The sequence below is a fragment of the Acanthopagrus latus genome, chromosome 11 (assembly GCF_904848185.1).
Source record: "Acanthopagrus latus isolate v.2019 chromosome 11, fAcaLat1.1, whole genome shotgun sequence".
Taxonomy (NCBI): domain Eukaryota; kingdom Metazoa; phylum Chordata; class Actinopteri; order Spariformes; family Sparidae; genus Acanthopagrus; species Acanthopagrus latus.
This window is the reverse complement of record NC_051049.1, coordinates 12,506,037-12,524,433: the sequence shown is the minus strand read 5'-3', so window position 1 is coordinate 12,524,433 and position 18,397 is coordinate 12,506,037. Positions and strand designations below refer to the sequence as shown.

Below are 18,397 nucleotides of genomic sequence, written 5' to 3'. Positions count from 1 at the left end.
AATAATATTTTATAACATGGTGCTGGTTTAAGTTTATATTCCTGCATATAGAACATAAGAATTTGTTCTTGTTTTTAGTGTAGTTTGAACATTGATTCAGGATAGCACACAGGCAGTTTTAGTTGATGAATGAGTCTCAGATGTTCGGTGCTTTCTGAAAACAGTGAGAGCGTGAATTCCTTCACCAGGAGGAAAGTGAAAGATTGCTTTAGATATCTGAAATTCCTCACAGTACCATTCCTTACATTCCCTCTCAACTTCGAAGGAGCAGTTGCTGTCAGCAGCAGTTGCTGTCAGCATTCTTTGGATTGTCCATTTGTGTGTGCATGTATGTGCCTGTGCATGGTAGGAATTTATGCCCATGTAAAAGGATGATAATGCCCAACAGTTGCAGTCACTTGTGCTGGGTTGTTGTCTTTTCTTGGACATTCCACTGACTCCTCATCCTCCTCCTCTCTGTGTCACTCCTCCTCACAGCCTTCACTCCCATGGTGTCTTTTTCCCCTCTCCTCCTGTCTCACATAACACTTGTATGAATGCCTTGGAAGCTGCAAAGCTTATGAAAACTTTTGCCTCACATTAATTATCCTCTGTCTCACTAAGATGCCTAAAAGGTGAGATAGATTACATCTTAAAGCTTAACCTACTCACTCAGCAAGAATTACATCATTAAGTCATCACAACCTCAGACTATATTTTTACTCTGCTCTGTTTCATTTTGCTGGCTGCCCTCCTTCCCAGCATTCCTCCTGTGAAGCTGCCTGTTTACCCACTGAATGGAAAGTTAAAGTCTTCGCTTAGCCTCTTTATCCGCTCTTTTTACGTCAACGGGGGATGTTGCTTCTCGCTACCCTCTCTGCCGTGTCACGATGATGTGATTTCTTGACACGGGCGTCACTCGACCAAGCTGAAACCCCAGAACTCCATGTGAACCTGCTGAAAGGGAGGTGGCGTCCAGCCTGGGTAAACACAGTGTGAGGGGGTTGGCCAGGGACACAGACTGTTGGTCCTAAATGTGGAGGAAAAACGTCCAATAACTGGGCCTGTGGGGAGCAAGCAGGGCCAAGGCTAACCCGAGCACAGACTCGCTGGGAGCAGGGATAGTAGTGAAGTTGGATCGCAGCTGCTCTGAGGGACGTATAGGTAACAGATGGGATTTGGACCTGTGTCTTGCAAACAGGAAATCATTTTCCCCTTTGCAAAGCAGCAATTTAAGCAAGTTTAATTCACTTCTAAGTCAACCTAACAAGTGCCCTTTCTTGAAAATAAAAGTTGGAAAATAACCATAAAACTGCTGCACTAACCTTCAAGGAAGTGACTTGGGAATAAGTGTATTTAATCAGTTAATGAATTACAGTTTTGAATTACAGGTTAAATTTAGTAAACTGAGATCAAATTGACCTCAACTCTACAAGGGAGACATTTGAGCTTTACATGGACATGCACTGCTACTTATGTATCCGCCCTTCGTCCTGTACGTTAACCCCCTCTGAAGAGGTATGGATATCGCCCTTCAAGCTTTTTTTTCACCTCATTGACTCCCTGTTCCCCCTTCAACTCTGACCGCTGGAGGTTTAAGCACAGGCCGGGCAAGCAGCAGGGGTTCATGGGAGGAAAAAAAAAATCACATAGAGGGAACACTGTATTCAGCACAGAGCTAGAGGTGTTAACAGTAGTTGTGTCTATGTGAAGCAGAACACAGCCAGATTTGGGTCAAATATGAAATAACTCTTACCGTGTATTTTAACCTGCACGAGGTGGCAGGTGTGCAGGGTTTACCCAGTCAGAAAAAACTCTGATGGTATCACAAAGAAAAGTATGACTTTCAGAGACTTTCCTGTGTTTTTTCTAATGTGTTGGCACTGTCTGAGGCAGCCACTGCAATTTTTTTTCAATACACTAGATATCTACATACCATAGACGTATATAGGATCACCCAGTGGGGTTTATTATTTTTTTTATCTGCTACAGGTATGTGGTTATCAAATTCTTCTTACAAAAATATGTGGTGGAGGCAGGAGGTTTAACTTTATTGTCTAAAATGACATCAGTCAGTTTATATGAGCGTGTATTGGACAACATATACTAAATTGTGATATATGTCAGGCCAACATCTGCAAATAATTTCTGCTGGCTGATATATTGGCAGTATCCAATACCAATGTCTTCTTTTTGATGTTTTACTCTCCCTTTTGTGCAGGAAAACAATTAACTCTTCATTATAAAATTAACTGAACCGTTTAAAAGTATTTTAGACCTTCATTACACTATCACTGAAAGAGCGCGCATGAGATAAACACATTTGTGAAACAATCTTAAATATAACCTTCTTCCAAATGATAAAGGGTTAGAAGAAACAAAAATGGTTGAACATCATTGTAGCATGCTATACATCTATCTGCTCAATGAGAAGAATGTTTACTTTTTAACATTTTTTATTTTGTACTTACATATTCTTCCTAGCTGATGGAGAAGAGCCCTGAATATACAAATGCTGCATCTGAACAGGACATATAAGTCACTAAACAATTGTTAAAAAAAAAAAAAAAAGTAAAAGCATTGGCACAATAGCAAGGTAGCTGATATCCGTTTCATCATCTTCAGATAGACTTATTTGTATTTGTTCTGTGAAAAAATAGGGTGATTTTAACGACATTGATAAGGCTATGTGCCAGATTTTACTTCCCTAAAACAAGTGGGAGTGGTTGTATCACAAAACTTGTGTTTTCATGCGTGAAAAGACAGACATGTCAAGAACCAGTAGCTCATGAATGTGCCAGGCCAAAATTGATAACAAAACAGATAGCATACAAAAGATAAACATCGGCCACTGCTATCAGTGAACGTCACCGTATATTCCGATAGCAGTTGGTACCATTCAGCTAATAAATATGTTTCCCCAGCAGCAGGTGAATAGAAAAATGCTGGTTTAACAATTTTAACCCTGAAGTAATACTCTGTAATTAATTATGATACAGCTATATAACAAAATTCATATCTTCAAAGTTTGAGAATTAAATTTTCAAGTCGTAATTGCCAAAGGAATTTGTATAACACAAAGCACCATTTAATGGTTGGCAGAGATCTGTGTTATATTTTCCGTTTGCACGAGGTGACGGCATGCTAATTATACTGAGGTCATCACTCTCCCCACAATGACCAACCTTCTGCTTTGTCATTGTGTTTTAGGGAATAAAACCCTTTTGAACTTGCTCTGATTCAGCCCCGTGGCCACTTGCACCACGTCCACCCCAAGTGCTACCTCACAACCTCCGGGAGGCAGTTCATGCTTTAATTGGCACTTAATGAGTTAATTGACCCCAGCGTTGTTGGGGGGAGTGGAGGTAAAAGGGTTACAGGGGGGCTGGGGGCTTGGGGAGCAGGTGAGGGTGGAGAGGATTGGCCCAAGGTGCTTCCTGTGTCACATCACCAGTGGAGGTACCCATCAACCCCTTTGAACCAGGACACAAACACTGGAAACACTTTCATCGAGCCGATGTGTCATCACAGCCGGGTTCCATGTATATGTATGGGACTGTCTGAAAATATACAAAGTCCAATTTGCCCGGGACAGGCCAACCTCAGGATAATGAATCACATGTGATGTGTATCTGATATGCAGCCTGAGTCATCACCAGATGTTTCGACAGGATTACTTCCAGTTCTAGAGAAGAACAGTGGATTTCCAAAGAGAAACCAACAGCGCTCCATCAAGTAAGACAAAAAAAAAGAAGTCAACAAACATTCACCGCCACGATGAGTTAAACAGAGGACTTTATGAAAATTCTCTACTGGAACGCTCCCAGTGCCTCTGGAAGGCAGACCAAAGTGTTTCTTATGTCTATAATTGGGGGTACACATGCCAAATGAGAGGAGTTTTGAGGTCAGGCACAGAAGAGGAAGTAACTCGGGCACCAGGCCCTTCAGATAAAAGCTTACAGGTGGAAGTAAATACAGTCCTACACATGTAAGCAAGCTGTGCTGCTTGTTTGTTCTGGTGTCTGTTTGTATGTGGAAAATGCAGCTCCCAGCGCATAATATGTTTGCTCAGTTGGAGCATAGCATGCACTCTGGATAACATTGGCTGTCTCTTTCACTTGGCAACAACACATATGAACCTGTGTGAATTTGTGGACCCATGTGCTAAACTCAGCACACTGACATAACCACACAAACACAGGGACGCACGCATGCACACCTCTTGTTCTTTCACACATGTACTTTGTTGTTCCTCCTTTGTAGTTCGTTCAAACTTATGCAAAAATAATTTTTGAGTTGAAAACATCCGTAGTTTTTTTTTTTTTTTTTTTGCGGGGAGGTGCTTCGTCTATGTGTGGGTTCCTGCATTTGCCCCTGTGTGTTTGCACCCATGTGTGTGCATCAGAGAGGGACGCCCAGCAGGCAGTGTTGTTGTAGGTGAGGGTGAGGAGCCCCCTGATGGGCAACTGTGGCAGAGAGGCCAGCTTTGATCAAAGGCCCAAGATGAGGAGGAGGAGGGAGGAGGGAGGAGGGAGGGGAGAGCAGCAGGCCATCCAGAAGAGCGAGGCGGTGAAGCAGGCCTGCAGAATGGGGAACCCGGGAACGACGGAGTCCTTAGGCCCACAGTGGGACCCTTCAAGAACCAAGAGATAACACCTGCTTCTCTGCTACCAGCACACTGGTCAGACAGGCTGGAATATTCTCCCCATGCTGAAATATGTAAATGTTAAAAGATGTTGGTGTTGAAAAATAACGCCAAGGGTTGCACTAAGAAGTCAGCTTTCTTTTTCTTATATAACAAACCTGCGGACGCCACATCTGAGTCTACATTAGATTTCCTTCTCTGATGAGATGAAAAAAAGGGGCTGCATGCTGCTGAGTTTTCCAAATAATTGAATCATGTATTTATTCAATAGGCTCTCGGCAGAGTATTGATTGTCGACAGATTGGGTTACGCTGAGAATCTGTGGGAAGTCTCGCAAAAGGAGACGACCTAACCAAGGGCATGTGTGCAGACAAATGTATTCAGACAAATTCATGTTGCTTAGGTCATTCTGGCTTCACGTTTGCCCTGAGGGAGACGTGTTTAATTAAGGCCTTCAGTTCTTCCAAATAAAACGCCTTCAGTCTGACCTCTTGCTACTTCATTTTGCTTTTCTGGAGTGGATTTATGTTTGAAATTATTTAACAATATTTTGCATTCATACATTCCTTATTTTTCAACACAATTTCAAAAAGGCGTATTTTTTTTGATAATGAAATGAAGAAACCAAAGGAGATGCTGCACAACACTGGCGTGAATTTGAATATTTCACTTACAATAAACATCCTCCCATAGAGACCAGGATATTTGTCGAATCTTTCGCCACATTGTGGAAATCCTGCCTAGCTCAGGAGCTTAAAAAAATGATTTTAGAAAAGATGAAATAAAAGTAGTCTTTGAAACACAAGGCCGCACAATGTTGAAACAAGCCAGCTTTTCTTCTGCCAAGCACAACTACAAACATCCCTCCAAACGCAGGCTTCATTGGCCCTGACGCAGTCTGGGAGAAAATCAAATTTGACAAAATAAATTAATGCCAGCGCACCACTTGGACTTCAGCTGTACTGACATGCAGCTCATACTGTTTGATGTAACATTTGTAAAATGTGTTAGCTGTATGATATTTTTTTTTCCTCTTTGGGTACTTATTTTTTTAATAAAAGTGCCAGAAATAATAGAAAAAATACATTTATGACCAACGTGTTGTGGTTATTATTATTTTTAAATTTAAGCCATTTTATAATCTAATTTATTTTGTTTATTAGAACAGTTTTAGTGAGTTAATTCCAATTGTATTATAAATAATTATCTTACTCATAACTTTTGGGTCTGATTTGCACTATTCAAATCAATTATCTCAAGCCAATTATATAAATACAATTAAGATTTTTTTTTTCTTTTCTGTAGGTGTTATGTAATGGATGATGTTACTTGGTGGCCAAGGAGTTGGTCCATGAATCACAGCAGCATCAGGGACTGTATGGAAATGGAGAACATGTGTTTCAGCTTTGACTGCATGGCGCATCTTTCATACTGTTTTGCGCCTCGGCACAACGACTGAAAATGTGTTTTCTTAACCCCTTGATACACCTGCATAATGTAGGTTTTTTCCCCCCTCGTGTAACAATATATGATGTGGATAAAGACGGATTAGGGAAGAAGAAAAAGAAAGAAATCTGGCGTATGTCGGACATTGAAAATGGGTGTTAAATAGTGAGACGAGGCTGTGCTGCCAGGAGAAACAGTGAAGTTGTGATAAATGAGTGAGGGGCGGCTGGTCTGTGCAGCCACACAGTTAAAGGCTGTCGTTTCACCCTGCAGGTCCTCTTGTGGATCAGAATAATGGCAACAAAACCCCGCGAAACTGTTCACGAGCGAAAATCAAAGTGTGATGATGCTGTCCTGTTGTAGGATTCAATTGTCATTGTTCTTTTCCTTCTCGTTCATGTCGAGAAATTTGCCCTAATTTTGCGCAAAACAATTCACAACGCGTCTTTTTGCAGGCGTAAGAACGAAATCAGCTACTTATGCCATAATTTCTGTTTTTGTTTTGTTTTGTTTTTTGTTTGTTTTTTTTTTCTTACAAAACAATCTCGACGATAAATGCGTGACTCAAGCGACTTGTTCGGATGCATCACATGTATTTTCGGATCTCCTCATTGATGCTAAAACGGACACCGACTTCCGTTATAATTATGGCCGTGTTGATCTCCAGAGAGAGGGAGAGAGAGAGGGAGAGAGAGAGAGAGAGAATGATACTTGTTTGGGGCCGCAAGCCGGAGCCTGCTACTCTGCATGCAATGGGAAACGGCGGCCCTGCGCTGCGCCGTTTAGTGTGGTTTCCGAGGAGTACCGATGCCACATGCGCTGCCGGTCCTGCATGATGCATGTGCGCCTTGTGGGGTACACTGAAAAGGAAAAACAACAATTAGACATGAATGTGTGTGTCCAAACAAACGAATCAAAGGGCCGTTGTGTTTGTGGGAAGATGACTGGTTGGGGGGGGGAGATCTTCACCCCTCCTCCCTCTCCTCCTCTCCTCCCTGTCCCTCTCCCTCTCCGGGGCTGACCCCGCCGTTTGAGTCCTGCGGTGCCGGGGCCGAGACACACAGATGGGCTGCAGTCTCTCTTTCACTCGCTCCCCTCGCTCTTTCATTATCTGCCTTTTTACTCCCAATTCAATTCATATCAAACCCCAGTGCAGTTTCATTCACGGGCTTTGGATGATGCCACACACACACATACACCCACACACAAACACAGACACAACAAACAAACAGCAGTCAGTCCCAGACGAGCAAAAAAAAAACAAAAAAAAAAACCGTGTTGTTATGTTTTTTTCCTGCAGGCACGTGAGGATGTGGTCGCCCTCCCATCACATGTAATAACAGGACCAAACAGCAGCTGTCATGCTTAGGTCATCGTGCCCAACAACAATATGACGCGCGGTGATTTACTTGAGATGATGGAAAAATGGTCGCAAGGGGGAAAAATAAACAACAACGATGACAAAGAAAGACTGAACACTAGATTTAGATGACATTTTATATCCAACAGATGTTTTTTTTTGTTCGAAAATGACTTCCCCGTCTCGACTGAATGAATGTTGTGTGTGATTGATATATATTTAATTGTCGCTGATTTAAAGTTATTTAAAAGCAATAATCGTGCAGTGCGCCTCCAATGTGTGAGATCTCTCGCGCATGCAGCGTGTGTGTGTGTGTGTGTGTGTGTGTGGCCCCGCAGCGGTCGTAGTCTGCGTTTAGCTCCGCTATCCCGACACCAAAACTGTCTGGGCCTCAAACCCCTGCTCGGTTTCTGTCCCTCTCGGCCTCCCGAGTCGCTCACAGAGGGTTTAAAGCTCCAGAAGTGCATCGAGTCTGAATGGACCTGGAGGGCCAACAAAGCGCAGGAGCCGTGGGGGCCCCCGGCCGCGCACAAGGCACTCTGCTGTTTGCGAGCCTCCGGTGGCCTAGACGAGGCGGTGCATGCGTGGGGCTGCCTGAGGAACGGGAGGGACGGAGGGTGGTGGTGGTGATGGTGGGGGGGCTCCCTGTGCATTAGGCTGTAATAGGTTTGGGATGACTTAAACGATTTGTTGACTGGGACAATAAATCTGTTGTGTGTTTCTTGGCATGCTGAGGGGAGGATTACAAGTTGTCACACAAAGGAATGCAAATTGCAAGCCAAACTCTCCGAGAGGCCTGTGGAGTAGCCAGCTATTTAGAGCATTTGTGCGGATCCCTGCTCCTCTCTCTCACTATTTTATGTTTCTCTATTAGTCCTAATAACCGTGAAGGGCCTGAGAGTAGCCACTGTATTCATCTCAAATCAATGGCTTTCCCGCACCAGGCCCTATAGACCTCCGCATTTGCATCCTATCGAGTGAGATGACCAGCAGGACAATTGGCGTTAAGTCTCTTTCAGGCGGCCAAATGGAAAATCTTGAATCCTAAACGACATTTTCTCCCCCCAACACCCCCTCCTCTTTTTCTTTTTATAGCCTATATAAAAAAAAAATGATAAAATCCACTCTCCATATTTTGCACATAGTTTCTCACTGGTTGAACCCTGAAGAGGCCAAAGGTGAGTTTCAATTATAATCTTTTAGAATTTAATACAATTGAATAATTTAAATATATATATTCCTACTCCTCCCTCTCTCCCTCTCTCTCTCTTTCTAGCTGCCGGTTTTTTCCTCATCCACTCGTTATGTGTCAGTTCTTTTTTTGAATCAAATCGCCCATTCATGAGGTCATTTTTTTCTTTTTTCTCTTCACTTTCGGTTCTTGGTGTAGTCTTTTAATGATTTCACCGAAGCTGAGCTTGCAGTTCTGGACTCCTCTGTCCTCACTCACACCTCCTCCTAGCGACTGCAGGCAGAAACACCGGGGCAGCAGCCTCCTAAATCAGCTGAGCCGCAACAGCAGGTCGACCCCGGCTGAATGAGCAGTAGCGGGATTATTAACATCGGTGCTGTAAGCTTCACTTTAGTGACGATGCTTTGCCCCCCTTTTAAAAGAAAAAAAAAAAAAAAGTCAGCGCTCCTCAGGTGAAATCGCACCGCGGCCCGTGTGCCAACTTTCTATCAGGCAGCAGATGCCTGAGGTCGGCCGGACAAAAACCGCAGGACGCGGACCAACACGGAGAGATAGCGGAATGATTCCTCTCAAATCTCAGCAGTAGTCGGTCTGACCCGCCGCTGCAGCCGAGCTGAGAGGAAACACTCCCGGGTCACGTTAGTGCACTGTGAAGCAGCCTCCCACTAAAAAGTCGCCAAGAATCCAGACAGCTCATGATAATAATGGGATCTAAACTCTATTCTAATGCGATATTTTGACCATCAACAGCACTTAAAAACCAGTAGATAACAAGCCTGATCGATTAAAAATGAGTATTAAATTAATTTCTTCAGATTCAGGGACACATTCGTGTGTATTAACCAAGCAATACATATTTATGGGCTGAGTGGAGATTTGTCAGGTAATTTGACAGAAACTATATCAAAAGCTATATTTTGAAATTATCTATTATATTTAATTATATGTATAATTTATGTTATGTTTTAAATTAGACTGCATATTTGTGTATTGTTCTTAGTTAAGCCAACTTACACAGAAATAGAGATACAGTAAGGAAAAAATGAACTAGCAGAATGGTAAAAAAAAAAAAAAAAAAAAAGAATAATAAAGATAGAATAAAGTTGTGTGTTACAAAAGTTTGTGAAAAGAAATTAGGATTATATGTACTAAAATCCATGGATGGGTGTAACTAATTACATCAACCTAAATTATATAAGTCATTTTTTAAGCTCCTTTTTTTTAGTACTTTCTCAAGTCTGCAATTTTACTCGTACTTAAATATGCATTACACCATGTAATCTACTTAGTTACCAAGTACAATTTGAATGAAACCTTTCATTTGCTTTTTTGTAGCCAATACAGCTCTCCGGTCACAGACCGGCCAATGGAAACCCTGATGTATCAATAGAAAAAAAAAACCAAACAAACTCTGCAGCAGGTTCGGAGAGGAGGTCGCTGAGCAGAACAGAGCAAGAGTTTTTGGGAGTAATTTAGACTGACGATCTGGAGAAACACAAACCTCGTTGCTTGGATATCTTCTATTGATAATGTATTAAACACCATCACTTGAAAAGTAACTACTTGGTACTTTTACATTATGTAAAATTTATCAATATTTAAGTAACTGTGCTCATACTTGAGTAGTCTTTCCACCACTGCTTCAATCACCATAAAAGTGTAATTCAGCATACTACTGAACTATTTCTCTAGCTGTAAACTCAGGGATGCTTTAACTTCTTCTCCTTTGGGGGGGCGGGACACTTAAAACTTGATAGAGGGCCACAGACCAACAGAAAACGGCTGTTGTATTGTGTAGATGCAAAATGGTGTCAGGATACCAAGTCCCATTAATTGACTGACAGCCCACACAAAGTGTCTGCTATCCTCAGATTAAAAAAATACTGAATAATTACAGTATCCATCCTTCATATTACAGTGATTTTTCACCTCATAAAAAATAAACCAGCATACACACCAAGTAATATAATAACTTGCTGAATAAATGTTTATTTTCTTTCCACTCGAAACATTTGGTGGGCCAAATCAAACTTTGGCCTGCGGGCAGACCTGCTGTAAACAGTACAAGTACTGCAAAGACATGGATACTAGTTGATGTCAAAGAAGCTTATTATAACATTGTTTTTGTTGTGCTCAAATGCTTATATTTACATACAGTAAAACGTTTTAAACAAACACCTGCACTACATAACACAAGTAACACATTAACTGAAATATCTAATAATCCCTTGCGTATTGGTTTAAGCTTATCTTGATCTCGGCAGCACCCATGCAGTCTTTGTTATTTGTCATATAAGACGTCGGTGCTGCGCAATGTTTAATCTTCAGTTCCAGGTTTTAATCTTGTAAGTCGAAGCTGCTTCAGAGGCCGATCACCTGATTCCTGTAATGAGCTCTGATGGTTGATACATAACTGTGATTGCAAGGAGTCAGTTTCATGTTATGACTGAGCCGCGGGTTGTTTTAATTGGCGATCAGTCTGGAAAGTAGACACACACATGCGCGTTATGAATGCGCGCACACACACACGCACACACACAAAGAGCCCTAACACTTCGCCTCACAATATTCGACGATGCATTGTTTTCCACCGTTCACCCAAGGTTACCATGTATGTGCCTTCTCCCCCGCGCTTCTACGCGGCACAGCAGAGATAGTTTAATTAAAGAACAACATTATCTTAGGGCAGCAGCACTCCTTGCAGCGAGGAATGCCTTGTTTTCCGTGCTGTGTCAGGAGAGAAGAGAGAGCATGCTGCCTACGTTGGCTGCTGCTGCTTACCTTCCCCTAGCTAGCTTATATGGCCCGTGCTCTCTCAATAGCTTTTAATGGTGCGATTGTAAAACACCTTGTCACATGAAGGAGTTGCAATGATGTTTTACAGCCCCCCGCCCCCCCAGCTTTCAAAGATGAGCCATAATACTGCCCTCCGTAACTTTTAAAACAGGCTCGGTGTGTGCAAAGAGTTGCATAACGCCATGGACCATTATTTTTAAATGCACACTTCAAGATGGGAGTTTGTGTGTTCTGGTGTGTATCATAAAGTGGGTACTTAAGGACAAGGCCGCAGACACAGACATGGTAAAATGTAGCAGAAAAGAAATGTAATTGATCTTGATTGAGGAAATATTTGGGTCATCTGTCAGCAGAGGGGAATACTATATCACCTGGACAACTCACACAGAGGGTTGACAGACAGACGGACGTGGTCAAAGGGAAGGAAATAAGCCTCGGTCACCTCCTCTTTTTGAAAAAAATAAATAAATAAAAAATCATTTCACCAGGACAAATGTAGTGTTTGCATTCACTGGTTATTAATTTGCTCTCCATTATCTTCCTGTTTTCACTGAACGCTGGTGTCTGAATGCTGATCTGTTGGCCCCGGCCGGCCACATGATGTCTGAGGCGGGCCGTTTAAACAAGATTTTTTATATTCCTAATCAACACGATCGTAACCCCCTGCAGAACAAAGCCATGAATATCCATTTCCAAGGAAAAGGGTGAGTGCCCTCTCCATGCCCCGCTCGCCCTCCCCGCCCCTCCGTGTACTGTACTTGTTACCCTGGTAACCCCATGGGCAGAATGCAGATCAGGGGGACCAACGAAGCGGTCCCCTTGTCTCCCCTCACAATTCACCCTGATGATGACTAACACTTTTGTTCATGGAGAGGGCAGGTGGGAGTTACAATATGCTTCAAATCATTGCCCACCGGAGATCTCCCCTTTACTCGCCCCCTCCAATCTCCCCCTTACATATCTTTCTTTCTCTTTTCTTCCTTTTCATCTTTCTCACATATTCCCTCTTTCTTTAACATTTGTGAATAATCCTTTTACCCCCCTTTTTTTTGTTCATCCTTCCACTCAGGGATGACGGTGAGTCCCAGCGAAGCTCGCTCACAGCAGACGCCGGTGCTGGTTTGTGAGAGGTCAGTGTTATCTAAACAGACCCATTGGGCTATTTGCTATAGCACCCTCCATCAGGCAGGAAGCTCCGAGGAATCAGCCCATCACTTCAATCAGCCACGACGGCATACAATGAATTTATAATGGCTTGAGCAGGGCGAGGAATGAAATCAGATGAGAGGCGGAAAGAGAGAGCGAGAGAGAGAGAGGGAGGGGACAAAGAGGGTGAGGTAAAAGATGGAAAAGAGGAGCGTAGTGGAGAGAGAGGAGCCGGTCTGTGTCAATGACCACTATGTGGGGAGAGCGTGTTGTTTGTTTGTGGTGTGAAACAAACAAGCGATTGTGATGTGACGAGATGGACTCTGACTGTGTTTGACAGTAAACTGCGAGGTTACAGCCAGTCATGTGTACTGTACATGCTTGTACAATGTTTTTATATGCACAAATAGACACACACAAAGCAGCTCATATGGACGCATTTGTGTGGGTGTGTGTGTGTGTGTGCATGCAGTTGTGTACTTTTGTGTTTATTGGCCTGTGTGCAAAGAGAGGTAGTAATCTTATCGCTATTCAGAGGGTAAGTACATGTGACAGTAGAGATATACAAACTCTTGATCAATATCTTGATAGATTGTCAGATAATGACTCTTCAGGCAGATATGGACAATTGCTTCAATGTGTATGTTTTCCTGGCTGGTGCGCAGACAGCTTGGCCAAGAGCCACCATCCACAATTTAATGTTCCAAAAGCCAAGTACGGCCCGGTCTCGGCTTGGACTGACTGCAGCCGGCCCCTACGCTCACTCCCCCAGCGCAGCCTCTGCCCTTTGACCACATTAACCGGCGCAGTCCGACTCATCTCCCAGTCTTCTCTTATCACCTGGAATCAAACATTAAAAGAGGGAGGGAGCTGGAGTTACTCATAAAGTCAGGGAAATATGGAGCACCGAAAGGGGGAGAGGCAGAGACAAAGACATTTAGAGGCAGAGAGGGGGACTTAAAATGAAAGAATAACTGTTCCCAAAAGATGAAAACGTGGATAAAAGGAGATAAATATACAGAAGTAGGGGAGTTAGGACCACGCCATGTCACCTCGTCCTATGAGCTGCCACTTCCTTGCCTCACTGAGTTTGGCGTCTAAAAACAAGCAGGGCGGAGTTCAGCTGTCGGCAAACAGGCTGTTTTACGAGTACTGTTCCGCAATTACCTGTTACCTTGACTGTCGCGGGTTTTAAGAGCGGCCTGGCCTTGGAGTTACCTGGATACACCTGGAGGAGAGCGATAAAAAAGAAGAGACACAGGGCGGGAATGAGCTCCTATCTGAGCAGCCCCCAAAACTCCATCTGTCTGTCTGCTGTGGCACGACTGCTGGCGCCCACACACACACCCTGTGTATCTGTCTGTCTGTATGTCTGACTCCCTGTGTGCTACAATAAAGCCAAGTTGCCTCAGTAGTTTCATCATCTCCGCCTATATATGTTCCTCAGCCGCCCTCTTGTACGTGCACACACGCATGCACGCACAGCTCAAGATTTCAGGGCAGGTGGTTTGCTGATAGTGATGGGTAGGAAAATATTTGATGTCCCCAGCTTGGCCATTTAACATTCTCACCCTGTGCTCTGACCTTAAAGAGTGCGCATGCATGCATACGGCGTGCATGGGTTTGTGTGTGTGGGTGTGTGGGTGTGTGTGTATTCTGTGCTCGTGTGGATCAGCACAGTGCATCGCCGGGTGTTTGTTCACTTAGCTTTTAGCCCCAGTTAGCCGGTCAGACCCCCACAACCCTATTCACACACACACACACACACACACACACACCGTCCTATTAGCGGGACTTATCAGAGCCCATTTGACCTCCACCTTCTCCCTGACCTCTAGAAGGTGGAGGTCTCCATCCCTTGGGAGAGTGGGTCAGCAAGGCGAAAGTGTGCAAGTGTGTGTGTGTGTGTGTGTGTGAGAGACAGGATGGGGGGCTGCTCTGCTGTCTGACTGTGAGCAAACACTGATGGTCAAACACACGGCCTCCTCCACCCCTCGTATTCTCTCCCCGTCTCTCCCTGCTCCTCTTCTGCGACTTCACCTGTTTTCATGTGACAGCTATTCAAGCAAATTCACTTTTCCATCGCAAATTAAATATTTTTAAAGACATAACAGGTAACAATTCTGAATTAAAATGTCTAAAAATGACCAGACCTTTGTTATATATTTTGCTTAGATGAGCATGTTAACCCCAATGATTCCAGCAATGTCAAAACCCAGAAAAATCTGTCTTTTTCTTGAAAGGGGAAATGTGCAACACTTGACCACCTGTTGAATTTGAAACATATATAGGGGCAGCATATCACTAGAGTAACTGCTAACTGCTACTAACTGTAGCTGCCATTAGCTAGTTAGCTGTGCAGCTAGCAGTGTGCACTTGGAGAACTGAGGGAGTGTTGGTGTATACAACACTAGCATAGGAGGTGGACTTGTTATAAGGCTTGAAAAAATACCCCAAAGTCAACATGATTCTGATAAAACCTTGAGGATACTTTATTATTACAGAAGTACTGCATGCATGACATTGTATGCTTACAATTATCTACACAAAAATCCACATCATAGCTACTGCCAAGAATACACACAAATACAAAACAAATACTGTGTATGTATTGTGTTGGAGAGATACCGACTGAAGACAGCATGCAAACCCTCTTTTTGAATACTACTCCGAGCTTGCACTTTGGATTGCTAGCTGATTAACAGCTGCTACAATTAGCAGGAGTGAGCAGTTACTCAGGTGATATGCTACCCCTGTTTATATGAATTCTTGCATTTTGTACCATTAATGCCAATAAATAAATCATGAGATTTCATTCTGCCCGACAAGACAAAACAAGCGTTTTATAACATTCTAGCTTTACTTTTTATTACTCATAGTCGCAAAAAATGTTATTGTAATTGAAATTTTGAGGAATGAACACACTCACTCAGGTCATGCTAACTCCTCCCAGCCTCCAGTATGATATAGTTTACACTGATGGGGTGGGCTCCCAGCCATTTGACGATTTTCACATTTTTCCTCCATGCCATCTCTGCTCCTTCTCCCTGTTTCTCTGGGCTGTACCTCTCCAGATCACTCTCTCGTGGGATGTGTGTCTTTACCTGCATAGAGCGCCGCAAAATTGTCCCTCATTCATCTCCAACAAACCTACTGCCAAATTTACCATCCATCCAAATCTGCCCCGCTGACCGGCCTCCAGCGCAATCACACAGCCATTTCTGTTTTCAAAAAAGGGAACTGACGATATATCACATTGTGTTCGCTCCCTTGTGCGCTCTGATTTGCTTCTCTGTGTAATATCTGGCAATGTTGGAGCTTGACTGGAAAATGCAGGCATATCACTCAAATTTCCATTGTGTAAACTTTAAACATAATACTTTCCTTTTAAAATCTCTTACCTCCCACAATCAAGTTACCAGTTTTTCCACAAATGGGACTTCTGAGGCTGTTCCACAGAGCCGAATGTTTGTGCTGCAGAGTTAGTTCTGCCGTCCAGATTGGGCGAATTTCAAATCTGAAAGAAAATATCTGCTGCTGCAAAGAAAAGGGCCAGAGTTAGAAGAGCGGAGCACAGCACATAGAGCGCTCTCTTTAGAGGTCTTTTTTCACACTCCTCTATCCTGTGTTCTCCAGCAGACAGGGTCTTCCATTGAAAGGGAACAATGGGGTTCTTAATCAGCAGACCTTTCCCCTTCCCCAGTTCCTGGGTCAACTGATGGCCCACACTGCTTTGTCGAAGGTGAACGGCATAAAATATATGTTTATGAAAAGGAGAATTAATCACAGTGGGTATCTTTGGATAAAGTCATATTTGTTGTTTTTTATACCCTTTCTCCAGCTCTGTCTAGGAGGGCTTTCATGTGGCTGTAATTACCATATTTCATTAGCGTGTGGAGTGTCACCGCTGGAGCATCAAAGCGGTTGGCTCTTCGCATGTGCGGCGACCACTGCCAGGGAAGTACACAACTATCTGTTTTTTTCCCAGAATAAATTCGCCCGCGCCTGTTTTTGAGTGCACTCTCTCCCTCAAGCTGCTGTCGATATCAAAGAGAACCCATTCCGCATGTGAAGTGCCCCTTGTGCAGAATAATAAAGCAGTGCATCATGGCAAAAAACTGTGAAACACAACACTCTCACCACCATCCCTTCAATGCGCACACAGGGACACACATGCACATGCACACACGGGTGCACAAGCACACATGGTATTCCTCTCTCCTTTGTACCTACTTCACACTCCTTGGTACACATTCACTCCTTCTACCTCTGCACTCAAAAACAAACTATTTTGGCCTGCTGCATGTTGAAATACAGAACCAGTAGTGCAACATAGCTGTGTTTACTATTCTGGTACTTTAATTTCAATTTTGTGTCCAGCGTAACAATGCCTGCAATTTATATTTTCTTCGATACATACATTCAGTATCCTCGTCCACAATATTTTGGGATTAGGCTAAGATGGTCTTTTTTATTATAGTTAAAAAAATCCCAATACAAAAAAAAATCCAAATGAACCAGTGATATACTCAACTACTAAAAACACATAAAAGAGCCATTCTGCTGCATTGGGTGACATATTCCATCAGTACACTGTGACCTGCAATGACACACTGACAATGACCTGCATACTTTTCCGTCACTTTGTGAAACTAAGGGAGCGTATAGAGCTAAACAGTGACCGCCCACTTTTTGAACAACTGCAAGATGAATGATGTCCCTAAAAAGAGTTGAATTGGGGCAAAAACAGATTTATAAATTCAGCTACATATATAATTCTAGACTGAAAAACTATTCATCCCATGAATCATTTCAAATGATTCCTTTCTGATTATTTGAAGTTCACAAACACCAGTACATGGCCTGACTTGCCGCCGTCTTGCATAGTCAGTCCTATCTCTTCAGTGCTGTGGCGTGCTGGCTGTGCCAGTTCTCATTCTGGTGCAGGAGAAAAAACATTCTGGCTTGTTTGTATTTCTTTAAACCAATCATAATCGTCTTGGGCGGGGCTAAATCCAGGATGCAGCTAGGGTCCCCCTGCAAAATAGGGTTGGAAGTTAACTGGCTTTGCATGTGGGGAGGTGAGCCCATAAAATCCCCTCAAAAGAAAAGGTAACAGTTGTTAACTTGCCGTTTGTTTGTTTTTATGCTTTCTTGCTGTAGGTTGCTAGCTTGGTGGTTGGTGTTGTTGTTGTTTCTCTTTGCGACATGGATTTTGAAATGTACAGATAGCAGTGGTTCGAAAAATGCTGCCTGATGAATGCAGGCCTATGACTTGTGCCCATAGGTTAGAAAAGACAGCTTGTGATTGGGAGGTTGCCTGTTAAATTCTCTGGACTGACAGGATAAGTCTATGAAAGGCTCTTGCCCCTCCCTCATTACCACTGGCAAGGTGCCCTTGAGCAAGGCCCTTAACCCAATCTACATCTGTCCAACTAAACTTCAAGTGATTTTGACATATTTCCATCTCTAAAATAAAAGGGAACATGTAAGGAAGGGAAATCAAACAATTCGATCACAAGGGTTCCCAAGTCATTAAGCGATAAGAGTTACAATGATATATACAAATTCATTTTTTGTTTTGTTGTCTTCAGGGGATTGATACAAATAACACAACGAACACAAGATTTATCCATCAATTAGTAAGTTTTAATCATCAAGAAGAGGCTCAGTGACACAGTGAATGTAACTGATCGAAAGTATAAGATGAACCCTTTATTATGAGCAGAGCTTTTTTTATATACCTTCACCAGATGCCATATTTTCTTAGAGACTTGCACCTGACCTGCGTTAAGGCCCTCCAAGGCCACAGGGCCAGTCCTACGCCTCAAAG

General features: G+C 43.1%; 1 long non-coding RNA gene across 2 annotated transcripts in view; it reads left to right on the top strand.

The window, feature by feature from the left end:
• LOC119029258 overlaps positions 1-16,291 on the top strand; it is a 23,973-nt gene extending 7,682 nt beyond the window's left edge. Inside the window, exon 3 of one of the 2 annotated variants that reach the window (XR_005077941.1) lies at positions 16,201-16,291. This is a non-coding gene — a long non-coding RNA (uncharacterized LOC119029258). Of the gene's footprint in view, positions 1,402-16,200 lie in introns of those variants that run through there. The other variant, XR_005077939.1, reaches the window with a different exon arrangement.
• The last annotated feature ends 2,106 nt before the right edge of the window (positions 16,292-18,397 follow it).